Below are 15,651 nucleotides of genomic sequence, written 5' to 3'. Positions count from 1 at the left end.
GGTTATATAATATCGTCGACAGACCAGCAAATGCCAAATGTAGTTCCAAAGAATATAAAAAAATTGTATATTTTAAACGAGATATCCCCTACAATATTTGACAATTTTCAATTATTTTCTATTGCCAGATAGAGGCAAATATATATTGACCATCGATGTGAGGAAAGTAGGAAAATGTTTTTATTACAACCGTTGCGTTGGTATCAACATGCTGAGAAAATAAAATGAGTCACTTTATTTATACTGGTTTTATAATGATATAATATTGGTTTTATTTTATTAAATTATTCTTTTCTATGTTAGGCTAAGAACTCATAGACTACAATATGTAAATACTCATTTTGTTTACATTTCTTTGTTTCTAACATAATGGAGCGCCTCCTCTTCATCTCAGAGGTGTTCTTTGGCTAGGGATGGCTAACCCGCTGCCTGCCTGGGAGAGTTTAGCGGCTTAGAAATTTATGAAACATTTAAAAAAAATTATTATTGTACCAATAGTCTATTCTGGAATGCCTGAAAGCGCGGAATCGCAACAAAAGTAAAAATAATAATCTAATCTGAAAAAAACATATACGAGCAAATAGTATTGTTTTCACTTTTGAGAAATCTGAAAATACAAGCATTTCTGCTGATTTACAAAAGCTTAGTGAAAATTCGAGAAACAAATATCTCACTAAATGACTAAATAGGGAAATTATTAAATACTACAAGTTATTTTATAATAATAATTAATTCTGTTTAAAATGTTACCTCCCAAGTTTTTGGTATTTATTTATATTAATACTAATATAATTTTATGTGTGGCTCGCCGAATAACAACACAATAACTTATTGTATTATTTGTATACAGATTGGCTTTTTTTTTCTATTTTCTTTAAAAACATACGTGGCCCGCAAGATCATGGGATGGTCACTCCTAGGAGAGATAGATTCAAATATATTAAAAAAATGTGAAGATCTGAATAGAATTGAATATAAAAACATAACCTATAAAAATGCTGATATTTGCAGCTAAAAGAACAAATAAATTTACAACAGTACCAACTATAACCTACACAGCAGAATATATGACAATAAAGAGAAAACATATCTTACCCCAATGATACTTAATTATTCGAAAGAAAATTAATTAGGATAAAACAAAGAATATAGAAATTGAAAAACAATTAAAACAAAAATCAATAAAAATTGAGACAAGATACATCTGAATTGATATGTATATATTATAAGAATGAAGACATGTACACTACACCATTGAAAACTGAGAAAAAACTAAGGTGAATAGAGCTAATGAAAGAAATAAGAATAAAAATATGAGATCACAGGAAATATACTAACCTCCAAAACACCCTGAAACGGTACAAAGGTTATCACCAAATTTACATAGTGAATCCATTTTTTGCTCCTATATATCGTGTTTTCCAGTCCATTTTAACCATTTCTTAAGTCAGCCGGTCAATTCCTTTTCATTAATCTTGTATTTTGGAGTCTGGAAGGAAATTAATTGAAGGAAACCAACTCTCGACCTCAGAGCGCACTAGAAGAAAATTGGCTCAACATCACAAAAGAAACCATATCGAACTTGATTCAGCTAATGTCTAATCATATGAGAAATATTATTATAGAAATTACCCATTATTGAAAATTAAGTGATAAATTAGATAATAGTTAATACGCCATCATTGTTACGATAATAAAACGATTTAATTTGTATGATTAGTAAGAACATTTAATTTTTTTTATTTGATGCCTATTTGAAGTCAAATATTACCAAAGGAACTATTTTTATGTCAAATGCAGACGAAGCTACTTCCTATTTCACAAAGATGTGAGCACTTTCATAAATATATTTTTAGAGGAACTGTGATTTTTGAAAGTAATGAAAAGACTGTAACAATTTTTCTAAGAATCATAAGAATAAACCCATCTAAAACTTCAAATATTAGGTTAAATTTGGAACAGTACGATATCATGATATCTTTATTGAATTGAAAATTGGGTAATAAATTTTTTCTTACAGATGCACTATCGATATCGTTTAACACAGACTTAAATTATTTAATATTGGTACATCAGAAAAATGTAAAAGTAATGCTGATAACATCAAAGGATTAAGTAATATAGAGAAGTTATTTATTTCAAAATATATTGAGAGACCTGGCTCATGAAATAAAAGAACATATTATTATAAAATTTCCGAAAGCCTGAGTATCTCCGTTCAATCTATGAAGCTGAGTTTATAAATCATTTTATCAATAAAAAACCAAAAATTATGGATCTTTGAGCATGAGGTGTTCAGACGAAGTTATCTAAAATCAAACGAGATGGCAGAAAAAAAAAGCAGAATTTGAGGGAAAATACTAAACATTCTGATTTATACATTAAATCTAAAAATACAATCAATTATCATTCAACCACGCTTCAAGCTTGTTTTTGGGAGAAACTTCAAATTTCTTCACACTCACCTCTCAAGCTTTTCAAATAGAAACCAAACATAACATGAAAATAAAAACTCACATCTTTACAAGAGACAAGATGATCACAAATGCTCGGTTTTGGTTAGGATCCTGGTGTAAAAAAGATCCTTTATTTGGCCCCACAAATAAAAATCTAGGCAAGTTAGGTCTGAAGATCTGGATGGCCAAATAAATAAACTTGTCCTATCCATCTATCAGGGAAAGTTTGATCTAAAAAATGCACAACATATATGGAATAATATGCCGGGCAATCATCAGATTGTAAGAACATATCACTACAAATGACTAAGTAAGGGCATATTTTCTAAAAGAAAAGACACAATTCGTTTTTTCAGTTTAAATATTTTTCTTGATTAACTATCTCATTCAAAAAACTGGCCCAATTATTTGTCCGCCTAGAAACCCACGCCACTCATTTACAGACCAACGAACCTGATGTTGGATTTCCCGCCTCCAACGGGGATTAGTTTTGAACCAGTAGTGTTGTTAATTGTTAGATTTATTACCTAGTTTATTTAATGATACGTTTTCATTGTTAATAATATTAGCTTCACTTTTAGATAGCGCCGCCATTCATCGGCAATTCTAAGATTATTATAAGAACAGTTTAAATGATTGCAGGTAAGCCAATGTAAGAACTTTCAATACACTCTAATTTTGTTTTTATAAAGATTATAATAAGAATGAGTATTAGTTTTAGACTGATAGGTCTGCTACTTTATTTTCTATGAAAAAGTATCATTTTCCTTCGATTTTAAGAGTTTCGTAATAATTGCTCTGATTTTTCTTTCAGCCCACAACATTAGATATACCATACAAAGCTCAGTTGAGAGATATTTAATACTGATTTGAACATATCACCTCTGGGATCACTGAAAATATTTTTTCGTGATTTTTTATGTGAATATAGTGTAAGTCCAAGAATCGGCCAACATCTATTTTTCATATCTCTATATGTTAAGGGTCGCTCACACCAAAATAATGCCTAAGAAATAATGTTTATGGCAAAACAACGTTTGTCAGGTCAGCTAATATTTATTATAATAATTAGATAGAAGGGTGAATGCTCAATACATCTTAATATATATAAATCTTGTGTCACAATGTTTGTCCTCAATGGACTCCTAAACCACTTAACCGATTATAATAAAATTTGCACACCATGTGCAGTTCGATCCAACTTGAGAGATAGGATAGTTTAAATCTCAAATTATAGTCGCAATTTTAATTTATTGCTAATTATTCGTCTGTTATTATTTGACAGTCACAATTATCTGTTAACTCCAAATGATTCTAACAGATGTCGATACCTTTCGACTGGGTTGAGTAAGTAATCAATAGATGGCGCTGCTATGGTAAATCTACGAACGTGTCATATAAGCTACATTTTCACAGCATAATTACCACGTGTTGTTGACGCTATAAAATTAATTAAATTTATTTTGTAGTGAACGAAATACCGCATAATTCAATTATTTCCACTTTTTAAATTTTTGGTGTTAGCATAGCCGGCCACGTGTTACTTAGACTGAAATGTTAATTGAATTCATATTATAATGAAGATAATACAGTGAAATTAATCCTGCTTTTTACTTATTTGTGCTTCATTGATCAAAACTTTATAATTTAATTTGAATATATGTATGTAAGTATTATCACATAATTATAAAATTTAATTAAAATGTCAATGAAAAAATGATACACAATTTCCTACACTTTTTCAATAGTTGTACAAATATTTTTTTTTATTGTTTTTATTTAATCTCTATTAAAAATTATTTAGCACTTATTATTTCAATGTGCCATGATAACAAGTTTTTCAGATTTTTTTTCTTATATTTAAACGATTAAATTAGTATTTCAATTCTTATTGAAATTATTATTTAAACTCTATAATTTAAATATGTACATGTCATTATTATCACATAATTATAAAACTTAATTAGAATGATTTTCAATTTTTTTTTTCTCAGTGTGTTGAAACACTTCGATTGACCATAAATATGCGAGTACAATTGCAAAATGATCCATCAGCACAAATATTTTCCGAACAACTACTAGATATTGGGAACGGTAAAATAGAACTGCAACCAAATACGCAATGCATTAAACTACCAGACAATTTTTGCACTGTTGTTCAGGATAAAAATGAATTGATTCAGAGTATTTTCCCGGATATACAGAATAATTATTTGAATCATGAATGGCTCAGTCAACGGGCGATTTTGGCAGCCAAAAACGTTGATGTTGACGAAATTAACTTCCAGATACAACAGTTGTTACCAGGCGATCTGATGTCTTTTAAATCAATCGATACTGTTGTTGATGAAAATGAAAGTGTAAATTTTCCGATTGAATTTTCAAATTCATTAGATATACCTGGAACGCCACCACATAATCTTCGATTAAAGATTGGTTCCCCTATTATTCTCCTCCGTAATTTGAATCCGCCTCAATTATGTAACGGTACGCGTTTGGTCATCAAAAAGATCACCGGTAACATTCTTGAAGCAACCATTTTGGCTGGGAAGTTTAAAGGAAAAGTGGTTTTGCTGCCACGTATTCTGATGATACCATCAGATTCTACCATACCCTTCAAAAGGCTACAGTTTCCAATTCGTTTAGCTTTCGCCATGTCTATAAATAAATCTCAAGGTCAAACAATGTCCATTTGTGGTTTAGATTTGGAAAATCCATGTTTTTCTCATGGGCAACTATATGTTGCGTGTTCACGTGTTGGGAAACCGTCGAATCTATTTGTGTTAGCTAAAGACAGGTTAACCAAAAACATTGTGCACCGATTGGTGTTAAATTAAATTGAAATTGAAAGTATTTATAATTCAAAAAAAGAGACATTAATGTTTAAAAGTTTAAGACTGTCTGCCTTGCCTACCTCATTCATGATGTTTAAGCGTCACATGTTATTTACTGTATTATACTGTAATAAACTTATTTGTTATAAAATTAAATGGAAATAATAAATCTGATAAATTTTTATTTTGTATTGATTTCTGCTTAATATCAAGTGTAAGAACATTTTAATTAATTGTGTTCAACGTACTTCCCCTTCAAATCTCAATCCAGTGAATTTGTATACCACCATCAACATTTTCGTCTTTGTTCGTAAATAATTTCATTGTACTAAAGGGTTATAGTAGTAGAAAGTCAAATAAGGAGATCACCATTTTTTTTTTTCAAATACCATCTGTGTAAATAAGCATAGTGGACTCCGAGTCTGATGTTCTTTTATCGTTCCTCTTAGATTGTTTACTATAATGTAATATAACAAAAACTTCAGCCACAGCAACGCGTGGCCGGGTCAGCTAGTTCTTGTATAAAGAAGTATATTACATTTATGTAATTTTGATGACCTATATATTTTGTAAAATATGTATCTTCAATTTTTTCAATTATATATCAATTTAATTATTATATCACTATAATCTTTTGTGAATAGTTCAAGCTTTTTATTATATTTATCTACTTTGAATATTTCAAGTGTTTGTTTTGATTTATAAATTAAAAAAAATTGTTGAAATGTTTTTTTCCAAAAATTATATTAGAATGGTCAAAAACTTGAATTGATGTTTCCCAAAAATGGGTCATAACATGAATTTGAATATAATAACAGAACCAATTTTTGAAAATATTTTCTAGTTTACAAATTTATGGTAAAATTCAACTAATTTGTTTTTTGTGCCATACTTAAAAAACCGACTCGACAATTTCATCTTAAATGAGAACTTTAGTTGCTTAAAATGGAGTTTTGGATTAAAGCAAAGGTAAAATAACATCTAATATCTGTTATTAGCAATTGACAGAAAAGTTTCTGGACATTCCAAATTTTCATGAAAATACTCCCCAAAAAATCGAAGAATACTTGGTGAAAATAATAAAATGTATTACACTCACCATTTGTACTGAAGCAATACAAATAATTATTTGTAGCTTTCTTACTACATATTGAATAAAAGGAGATTAGTAAGATTATCAAGTCATATCGATCCATCCAAAGAGCAAATACTCATTGTGATTAATCTTCTTCAGTTGAGCGACACAAAATGTATAGTTTGCTTATTACTGGGTATTGTGATAAAGCAAGAAATTTTTTTCTTTAGTAATAATTTAATTTCCACTCCTGTCAGCATTCAGTTGAAGTTAGAGGCCTTTTTCTGTTCTCTTTCTTTCCCTAAAATAAAAAGAATTATACATTACATTTAATCAGAAAAACATTTTCACACATATGTTTTTTTGGAAAAGATCACTTTTTCTATTATATATAATATATATTATATATTTTTCAAAATTTTGTATTACTCCTCAACATTTATTACATGACAGTTTTAATAATTCATATGGAATGCAATAATGTATCAATATTTCTGCGCCTAGAAGAATAAGGCTTGTGTGATTTAAATAAATGCAAAATATAGTGTTAAATTATACAAAAAATCAGCTATTCCCCCACAAAAATTCACACAAATACGTATCTAGCATATTCCGATATGTTACTAATTTGTACTTGTACCTTCTCTTTGCTCTTTATGTATGTGCTCCAGTTTCCGTATTAACAGTGAACTGATTAACAGTGAAGTGTATAAAATTCATCTTCTACTTTTGTAGTTTTGGTATTGGAATTCCACACATCAGACATAATAGTAGTTCCGGGTTCTAAGTACTGGCCAATAATATAAAGCTACACTTTTTTTCTCCTGAAAGGCACAGCAAACAAAAACATTTCCCATCCTCTTGACAAATTCCCAAAAACACCTAGTGATGCGTCCTCAATTGTATATCATTTGTGAATAAACAGGACTCATCAATTTATATGGTTTTTTTTGGGTTCTTGCAATTCCCTAAAATAATTTTTGCAGTCGGTTACCTCATCATTACTCGACCCCAATTCTTCTCGGGCAACTTTCGTACCCTATTTCTCTTGTGGCCATGCATGTATCAATAATGCTAGGGTTTCATAATAATGACCAAGTCCCCATTCTCATAAGTTTCTCGAATTGGCAACTTCTCTTCTTGTACACCCACCGAACTTAATTATTACTATAAGTAGTATGCATCACTTGTTTCTGCTATTTCCCTTTGGAATAATACACTTTTTTTAAAAATTCTACTGCATTTTTTCGACACTGCATTTTTCAATGAAAAAGTGCATAACTAATATTTTCAAATTGACTATCAGAACCACTCTATGATAATACTGAGAGATACTAGTCGATAACGGATAAAATACCATTTCAACATCCAATCACACACGTCACCTAATAGATTCACACAATAAACATCAGCTACAACAACATGTAATAAGGAAAGCCTAAATAAATACAATTGATAAATTAAGCTAATACCACATCTATTAAGGAATTCCAAAATCTCTCATATTCATTAAATCATTCTACAATTTTCGCCCTTTCCCACAATTTCCTACAAGAAATATTCAATACTCGGAAAAATTTCAAATGTAATTTTAAATCAACAAAAACAGAAAAGAGAACATCAGCTTAATGAGATCTATATACCATTACTATCAATCACCTTACTGACAATGTAAGTGATATATGTATGTTATAATTTATTAACCAAGCTAAAGAATAATATTATAGAGTACAACGTAACTATTGTGAATACAACAATATATATATATATATATATATATATATATATATATATATATATATATATATATATATATATATATATATATATTGTTGTATTCACAATAGATATATATATATATATATATATATATATATATATATATATTGTTGTATTCACAATAGATATATATATATATATATATATATATATATACATACTACCCTCATATGTCATCACTATACTGAATAAATAAATAGCCACCTTTATATTGCCCTTCTCTTTTGTGTTTTTTTATATTTCCCCATTTATCCATTTTGGTGGACATTAAATATAATATAAAATTAGTTGAAAATAAGTTGATAATTATATTGAACTATAAAGTTTTCTTCTGTTACATACATCTTCTGTTACATAGACTATGCCACTCACTTTCCTGATTGCCTTAGCAACAGACAGTAGAACAAGAGTAAAAACCAGCAAAAATATCCAAATCCCCAGCCATACTGAAAACAGCTGCTAATAGAACCTTTTTCATTTCATAAATCAATTGGATGTAGATTATTTTCCATCAGTTATATAAACAGATTTAAATTGATAATACAATATGGGCTAATCTAATACAACTCCAGAAAAAAATGTTTTTATTCCTCAATTTTTCATTTTATTTATTAGGAGTTATTTGAAGGTTCACAATAAATGAATGTTTGGTATTAATTTGTTAAACAAAAGAAACTGATTTACAATACACCTTCAAGTTGTATCACAATAAATAACAATTTTTATGTCACTATTGAACAATAAATATCCAATTATAATTGTTTATTCATAAATTATTATAATTTTCTCTTTGATAGCCTATTTTTCATTTAATTCTCAATTTTATTAGCTAACACCAACTAACCTAACATCTTCATTTTACTCACATCATGAGGATACTAAATATACGAAGGTTTACCTGTTTTATTCTGGTTCTCCGCATATGTTCTGAAGCTTCTTCCTACTACCTTTTACTAATTCATAATGGTGTTATTTGGATGCTAATATTTTTAAACTCTGTGGCTTTCTTCAGCTTCATAATTTTAACCATTTTTACTTTGAAAGTACCAACTTCACTCCTGTATTGTGCATACAAGTCAATCAACTGTTTCATGTTGTTTCGTTTTTTATTGTTCAATTTCTTTTTTTTTATATGTTTTATTAAAACTATATTTATTTACTAGTAGTTTTATTTATTAGCACTTTCATTATCAGGTTTTCAAGCTACCATGTTTTTTATTACTATGCTATCTTCTTCTTTTTTCTATCTCTTGACAGGACTAGGGATATTCGATATAAATTGATGCATCGAAAACGTTATACATTTTTTAAGCATGTTTCATTCTCATACATCTCTGCAAAACTATTTGACTGGTGATAAAAAAGGATAGAAAACTCCAAATCAAAATTCTATACTGTTATAGGGAACATTATCAGCATAGAAGATATCAGGAACACCAAATTTAGAAAACAAATCCTTACAATGCTTGATCATAGTAAAAGCTGTTTTATTTGGGTAGGAAAAACTTTCAACCAATGAGAGTAGCTGTCAACAATTAACAAATAGCTTTTGAACTGGTAATCAAAAAAGTCGGAAAAAAATATTTGCCACGGTCTTTGGTGTCGTCCATAAATTACGTGAGGTGTTCGAAGGGGGGAGGGGGTCAAGTTAAATCTTTCCAGATCTCACTTGGGGAGAGGTAGGTTTCAACAAATATCACGTATTTTTTTTTCAATAGAAAACCATGTAAAATTGTGTGAAAGTAAAGTTAAATTGAAGTAAGAAATTTTTCTAGAATAAAAATATATGCGAAATTTGACACAATGGTGTTTGTTGTATTACCCCGAACTCCGCAGAGTAGCACAATAGCTCTCCGATTGTTTATGTGCTTTCGACCAGCCGTATCGATACGCGCTACTCGATGAATGTCGCAGCGTAAAGAACCGAGTAACAGCGACGCAAGTACAGGTGCTATAACCTGCTTTGTTGATGCCCGCAAATATTTTATTTAACAACTTTTTTGATACTATTTTAACGATTAAACATTAAAACGTTAAAAGACACATCTACAAGACAAAGAAATGCTGTCAAGAAGAAGTGGTAAAGTTATGGAACACAGCAAAACAAAAGTATCCAAAGAAAGAAGATTTGGTGAAACATATTCAGCATGAGATTGATCAGCTTCTAAGAGAAGCAGCGGAAAAAAAGGTCTCTCTCTAAGGTAGGTTAGATACCTCTGTTTTCTATATGCTATTTATGCTATAAATTTAATATTAATTCATCTAAATTTTCTTGATTTTAGTTATTTTAGGTTCTTTAGCTATTTTAGAGACCTAAAATCAAGAAAATTTAGATGCATTGATATATCAAAAGGTCTAAGAAATAAGAAATAGGAGAAATTTAATTTTATGTACAATATATTTCAAGATTGTGCTGAGGAGAAAAAAATATAGATCTTCTTAGGGGAAAGTTAAAAAATGCATAATTTTGTTTTAAACGTCTCTAATTTGTGAATCTTGAGTTTTTATAATGATACATTTATTCAAGGGAAACACTCGGAGCTCTGATAATGTTTCAACACAAGTTGATACAAGCGCTCAAGGTACGTCAAACTTAGAATGCACGAGTCAAACTGAAATTAACATCCGGATTATTCAACATGAGGAATCAGTGACTCGAAATGAGATTTCTCACTATAATCAGCGGCTCATGGATCAAGATTACGATAATGAACCTCAACTGGCAGGTTAGTGTTTACCTTTTTTTTGTATGTGCGATATTTTCTTTATTTTTTCTTCCCCTACAGGTGCTACAAAACGGAAAATTCAGCGACGATGAGAGATGAGAAGTTGCGGCAAGAAATTGATAATTCTGAAAAACAGCTCAAACCTAAGGAGAACCAAAGAGTATACTCGATGAAGCATAGATAAAATAAAAATTATCGAATTGTGTTCTAAAAATCCTGGAGCAGCAAAATCGTTGATACCTCGAGTAAGCTCTAGACTTCCGCGCTTCGAGGAAGAGCAGTCTGAATTGCTGAAAACTATTAGTGATTTAGCTATGTTTGGTGCATCAGCTGAGGAACGGCGTCGCTGTGAAATTGTTCCTAGTGTCCATAGTCTTTCAGAGCTCACTCAAAAACTTATCGAGCTGGGATTTAATATTTCTCGAAGCGCCGCTTACATTCGACTGTTGCCTAGACGGGCAGATACGCGGTAGGCTAAGCACCACGTAGTGACTGTAACGGTGAAGTTGAGTCGTCCTGAAGCAGACCATCATAAAGCGCACCAAGACCAATACTTTTTTGTAGCTTCCATAAGGTCACTAGAAACTGTAGCCTCAATACTTGGCTCTGATTCTATATCTTTTTTATCCCAAGATGACAAAGCATGGGTCCCCATAGGATTGACAACAGCAAACAAGCAGGCGCCTTTGCTAATGCACGTTGAGTATAAAGTGTCGTTACCAGATCATGACTTTATAATTGCTGCAAGACATAAATTGATCCCGAGTGTCTATGCTTTGTGTGAAGTAAAACCGAATGACATGGGGCGGCCAGAAGCCGTCTCATATAGTGGAATAACATATATAGCAATCCAAAGTGGTAAGCACTCGTCTTCGACTGCAACTAGTCAAGCTGAAGACTTGGACACTCTCTTAACTCTTCAGCCTTTTGGTAAATTAATGAAAAACGAAGACGATAAAGTCAAGCCTGTCCTTATTATTTCGAACGATGGCGGTCCCGATGAGAACCCGCGATATCAGAAAGTAATTGTACATTCAATACAGCATTTTAAAAAATATGAATTTGACGCAATATTCATTGAGACTAATGCCCCCGGCAGAAGTGCTTTCAATAGAGTAGAGAGACGTATGGCTCCACTTAGCCGAGAACTATCAGGTGTTGTTCTTCCCCATGACTCTTTTGAGTCACATCTTGACTCCACGGTAAAACAATTAATGATGATTTAAAAAAAGATAACTTCAAAAAAGCGGAAACGACATTTCTAATGTTCCAGATTTTCCAGCTGAAGAATGGTACACCGAGCATTTTAGAGAGAGTCAATATTTACTTCAGGTAAACAAAATTACCATTTTTCAAAAATATTTTTTTAACAAGCATCCATGCCGACAAATGCATCTTTATAAATAATCAAAAATAATTATTATTTTAGGTTGTAAAATGCGATGATCAGCAGTGCTGCAGTCCGCGTCGGAGTTCTTTACATGTACTTCTACATGATCTTTTTTTATTACCTCCATATTCCATTCAAGTTAATGGACATCCGGCGATTCCGGATCCTGAACAGCATGATGGTAAAACATTTGCACCATTCTTAATTCGCCACTGCCTACCTATTCAACCATTACACACCTTCACAAGCATGCCTTATGACCTCTATTGTCCAAATTTAGGTCACGATATAGAAAAGAGATGCTGCAATACATGTGGTATCTAATTCGCATCCATCACAAAAGTTGCGGAACATCGATGTGCGGCTCATCATGCACGAGATGTGCAAACACTTAAATTGCGACCATAGCGTATTGTTACAAGACAAGCGACTGGGTACAAGCGACAACGGTTTGGAGTGGCTCAATCAGAACGAAGTTGAAGGAGCAGATGATTTCATTGAAAATTATTTGAATACGTTGGTTCTAGTAGTCACTCTTGAGAGTGCACGAGTCTCCATGGACTGAATTAGAATAATCTCTTATTAATTTACGTTGAAGTATTTATTATTTAATTTCATCACAGTGATTTTTAACTAAGGCAATATTCTCAAATCAGAATTGTATACTAGTCTTTAATAAAAGTGATAGAGCAAATTGGTTTTTTTTGTATTTTTGTCAAATCCAATGAATTTAACAGCCAAAAACACATTATAAAAAATCTCACCTGAGAATGGGGGAGGGGGGGAGGTAGTAAAGAAAAATCTTACGAAATCTCATCAGGAGGGTGGGGAGTCGAAAAAAACTCTATACTATACTCACTCTAGATATCATGTTAAAATGTAAACAATCACCTAACTCCAGTGAAGGCTCTGACTCTAAATCAACTATAAAAAATTCAACATTTTTAAATTATATAAAAACACTCAAGTGTTATGTGACCTAGAGGTTTCGATTTAAAATTTCAATAGGAAATTATTGTCATGGATGTTGAAATAATTTTAGATTTATCAACATTTAGATCATTAGAATATTTCAAAGGTACAACGCTAGATTCAGCTCCTGTTTCAAGCTTAAACATAATGTCAATTGTCAATATTGTTAACAGTAATAGGTTCATACCAACTATTGTTTTTAATATTTGGCTTATGCTCATTAATAAAAATAGAATTCTCAATACCTGCATTGTTCCTACTTATAATATCTGAATTCTGAGTTTACAGTGCCCAAAACCTGTACTTCTGATGTTAGTTTCTTAACCTCAGCTTCATCTTGTTCATTTGACCGATATTCTTCCTGCCTCCTGTTTTCTGGCTATTTGGAATTAGAATAATTACCTCGTTCTTACTACTTGTTTTGGTGCTGTTTGTCCTTGAAAAAACAAACCTTAGCAAAATGGCCTTTACGTTGACAAATTGCACAAGTTTGATTATAAGAGGGGCATTGTCTAGGTTGATGACTGAAAACACATCTTCCACATTTGCGTAAAAACTTAAGAGCATCAGCTTCTTGTGTTTTTTCTGTACCACTTTTTAATAACTCAACATGTTTCATTGTAACTTCAATACTCCTACAATATTGAAGCATCTTGCCTAATGACATTGATGGTTCTCTTAATAAGTGTCTTTGAACCTATTTATCCAGAACACCCAGTGCTATTCTGTCTTTTATCATCCTCTCTGCATAGCTGCTTTTACACTGACCCTTTTCACACACAAACACAAACAAACAGTTTGCTGCTTGAATCTATATTTTGACCTTTTTTTTGCTGTATGCTGTTAAATTTAATTGTTTTCATACTTACATTTCTTATAATATAACACACCATCTAGTTTTGAACTTTTGGTTATTTCAAATGTATTATAGATATACAAGAATATTCAACAGCTACTTTTATATTTTCCTCAGTAGTGCTTTTTTCCGAAGCTAACAAAAATATTTCAAATCTTTGCTTCCATTTGGACCATCCATGTGGTTCCTGTACGTTAAACGCTTCCGGGGACTTGAAGCATTCCATTTTTCACTACACATTTGATACATCCGTACGATTTTCTTATTTTTAACTTCTCGTTTTTTATTATATTTATTGGAGGGAAAATGGCTTCTTTTATTTTTTATTCTTTTTAAGCTGTCGGCGAATTTCGACTACGCTTCTGACACTATGTTTCGTTGTTTATTGTTCAATTTCTTCTTTTATTAAAACTATATTTATTTACTAGTAGTTTTATTTATTAGTACTTTCATTATCAGATTTACTAGCTACTATGTTTTTATCACTGTCCCCTCTTCTTCTTTTTTATCTTTTGACAGGATCAAAACTAAAAATGCATAAAACTTAAAAATATAGCCGATTTTAAACGTATCAAGTAACTAAAGCAAGTTACCAAATCAAGTAGCTAAATTTAGTTACTTGTATGGTGAAAACAACTTGAAATAGTATTTGCGCAAATACCTAATTTAGTAAACTGTTTAGTCAATTGAATAGAAACAATTTCTATTTATTTGAGTAAGTAGTTTCTCCCACCACTGCTTACCGGCAACTAAAACGCCGACTAAACGAGTGTAGACAGGTTGCTTCAGTCTAGTTTATTAGTACAGAGTGAGGGAATTATTTTTATTTGATTTTGTAGCGTGCTAAAATGTCTCGTTAGAGTGTGTGTGTGTAAAATTAATACTATCGTCAGCTTCATTATCCTGTAACAATGTGTGTGTGTAATTATTACCATTTCTTCAGAAAATGTGATCAATCCAGTATACCTACTATACAGGAGCTCCCATCCAACTAAATAATATGTTTGGTTTGTAAAGGAGTTGCAACATTCAGTACAGTTCGAGATAATTTCAAAATATGATTTTTAATGACATCAATTATTATTTGGTACACTCTGTGTAACTCTTTCAACATCTATATCAGGTTAAAAGACAAAAATAAATAACTAGTTTTATACACGAATTGGTAAAATTAATTTAGATATCATGAGATATCGTCTATTTGGTTTGATTGATTATTTTGGGGACATCCTGTAGATAAGTTTAGATTGTAACAGTGATTGATGTTTAAATAGCTACGAAAATGAATTTTTTTAAATCTCAAATACAGAAGACTCACCTTATATATATAATCTACTTTGCAAAGCATTTACAAAAAATGTGTTTGTAACAACGGAATTTTTTTTGGAAAACTACTGGAAAACATATATATGATTGATATTTTTCTAATATTATATTAGAAAATACAAATAGTTGAGAAAAACCCTGTATATCATAATTGGTAAAAAATTTTTGTTAAAAATAATTTCAGAAATAAAATAATGTGGGGAATTATAATTTTCGGTTTTCGAAAATTATTTTTAA

At 30.8% G+C, this 15,651-nt stretch overlaps 1 long non-coding RNA gene across 2 annotated transcripts; it reads right to left on the bottom strand.

Moving 5' to 3' along the window:
• Positions 1 to 212: 212 nt before the first annotated feature.
• LOC130450134 (uncharacterized) lies at positions 213 to 12,586 on the bottom strand. Of its 2 annotated transcripts, XR_008910543.1 has the most exons (4): positions 9,043 to 12,586; positions 6,390 to 6,666; positions 2,518 to 2,687; positions 213 to 1,537 (listed from the first exon to the last, which is right to left on the bottom strand). It is a non-coding gene; the product is annotated as an uncharacterized LOC130450134 (long non-coding RNA). The 2 variants fall into 2 exon arrangements; XR_008910542.1 differs by lacking the exon at positions 2,518 to 2,687.
• Positions 12,587 to 15,651: the final 3,065 nt, after the last annotated feature.

This window comes from Diorhabda sublineata, chromosome 11, assembly GCF_026230105.1.
Source record: "Diorhabda sublineata isolate icDioSubl1.1 chromosome 11, icDioSubl1.1, whole genome shotgun sequence".
NCBI classification, from domain to species: Eukaryota; Metazoa; Arthropoda; class Insecta; order Coleoptera; family Chrysomelidae; genus Diorhabda; species Diorhabda sublineata.
This window is presented reverse-complemented; position numbering and strand designations above follow the sequence as displayed.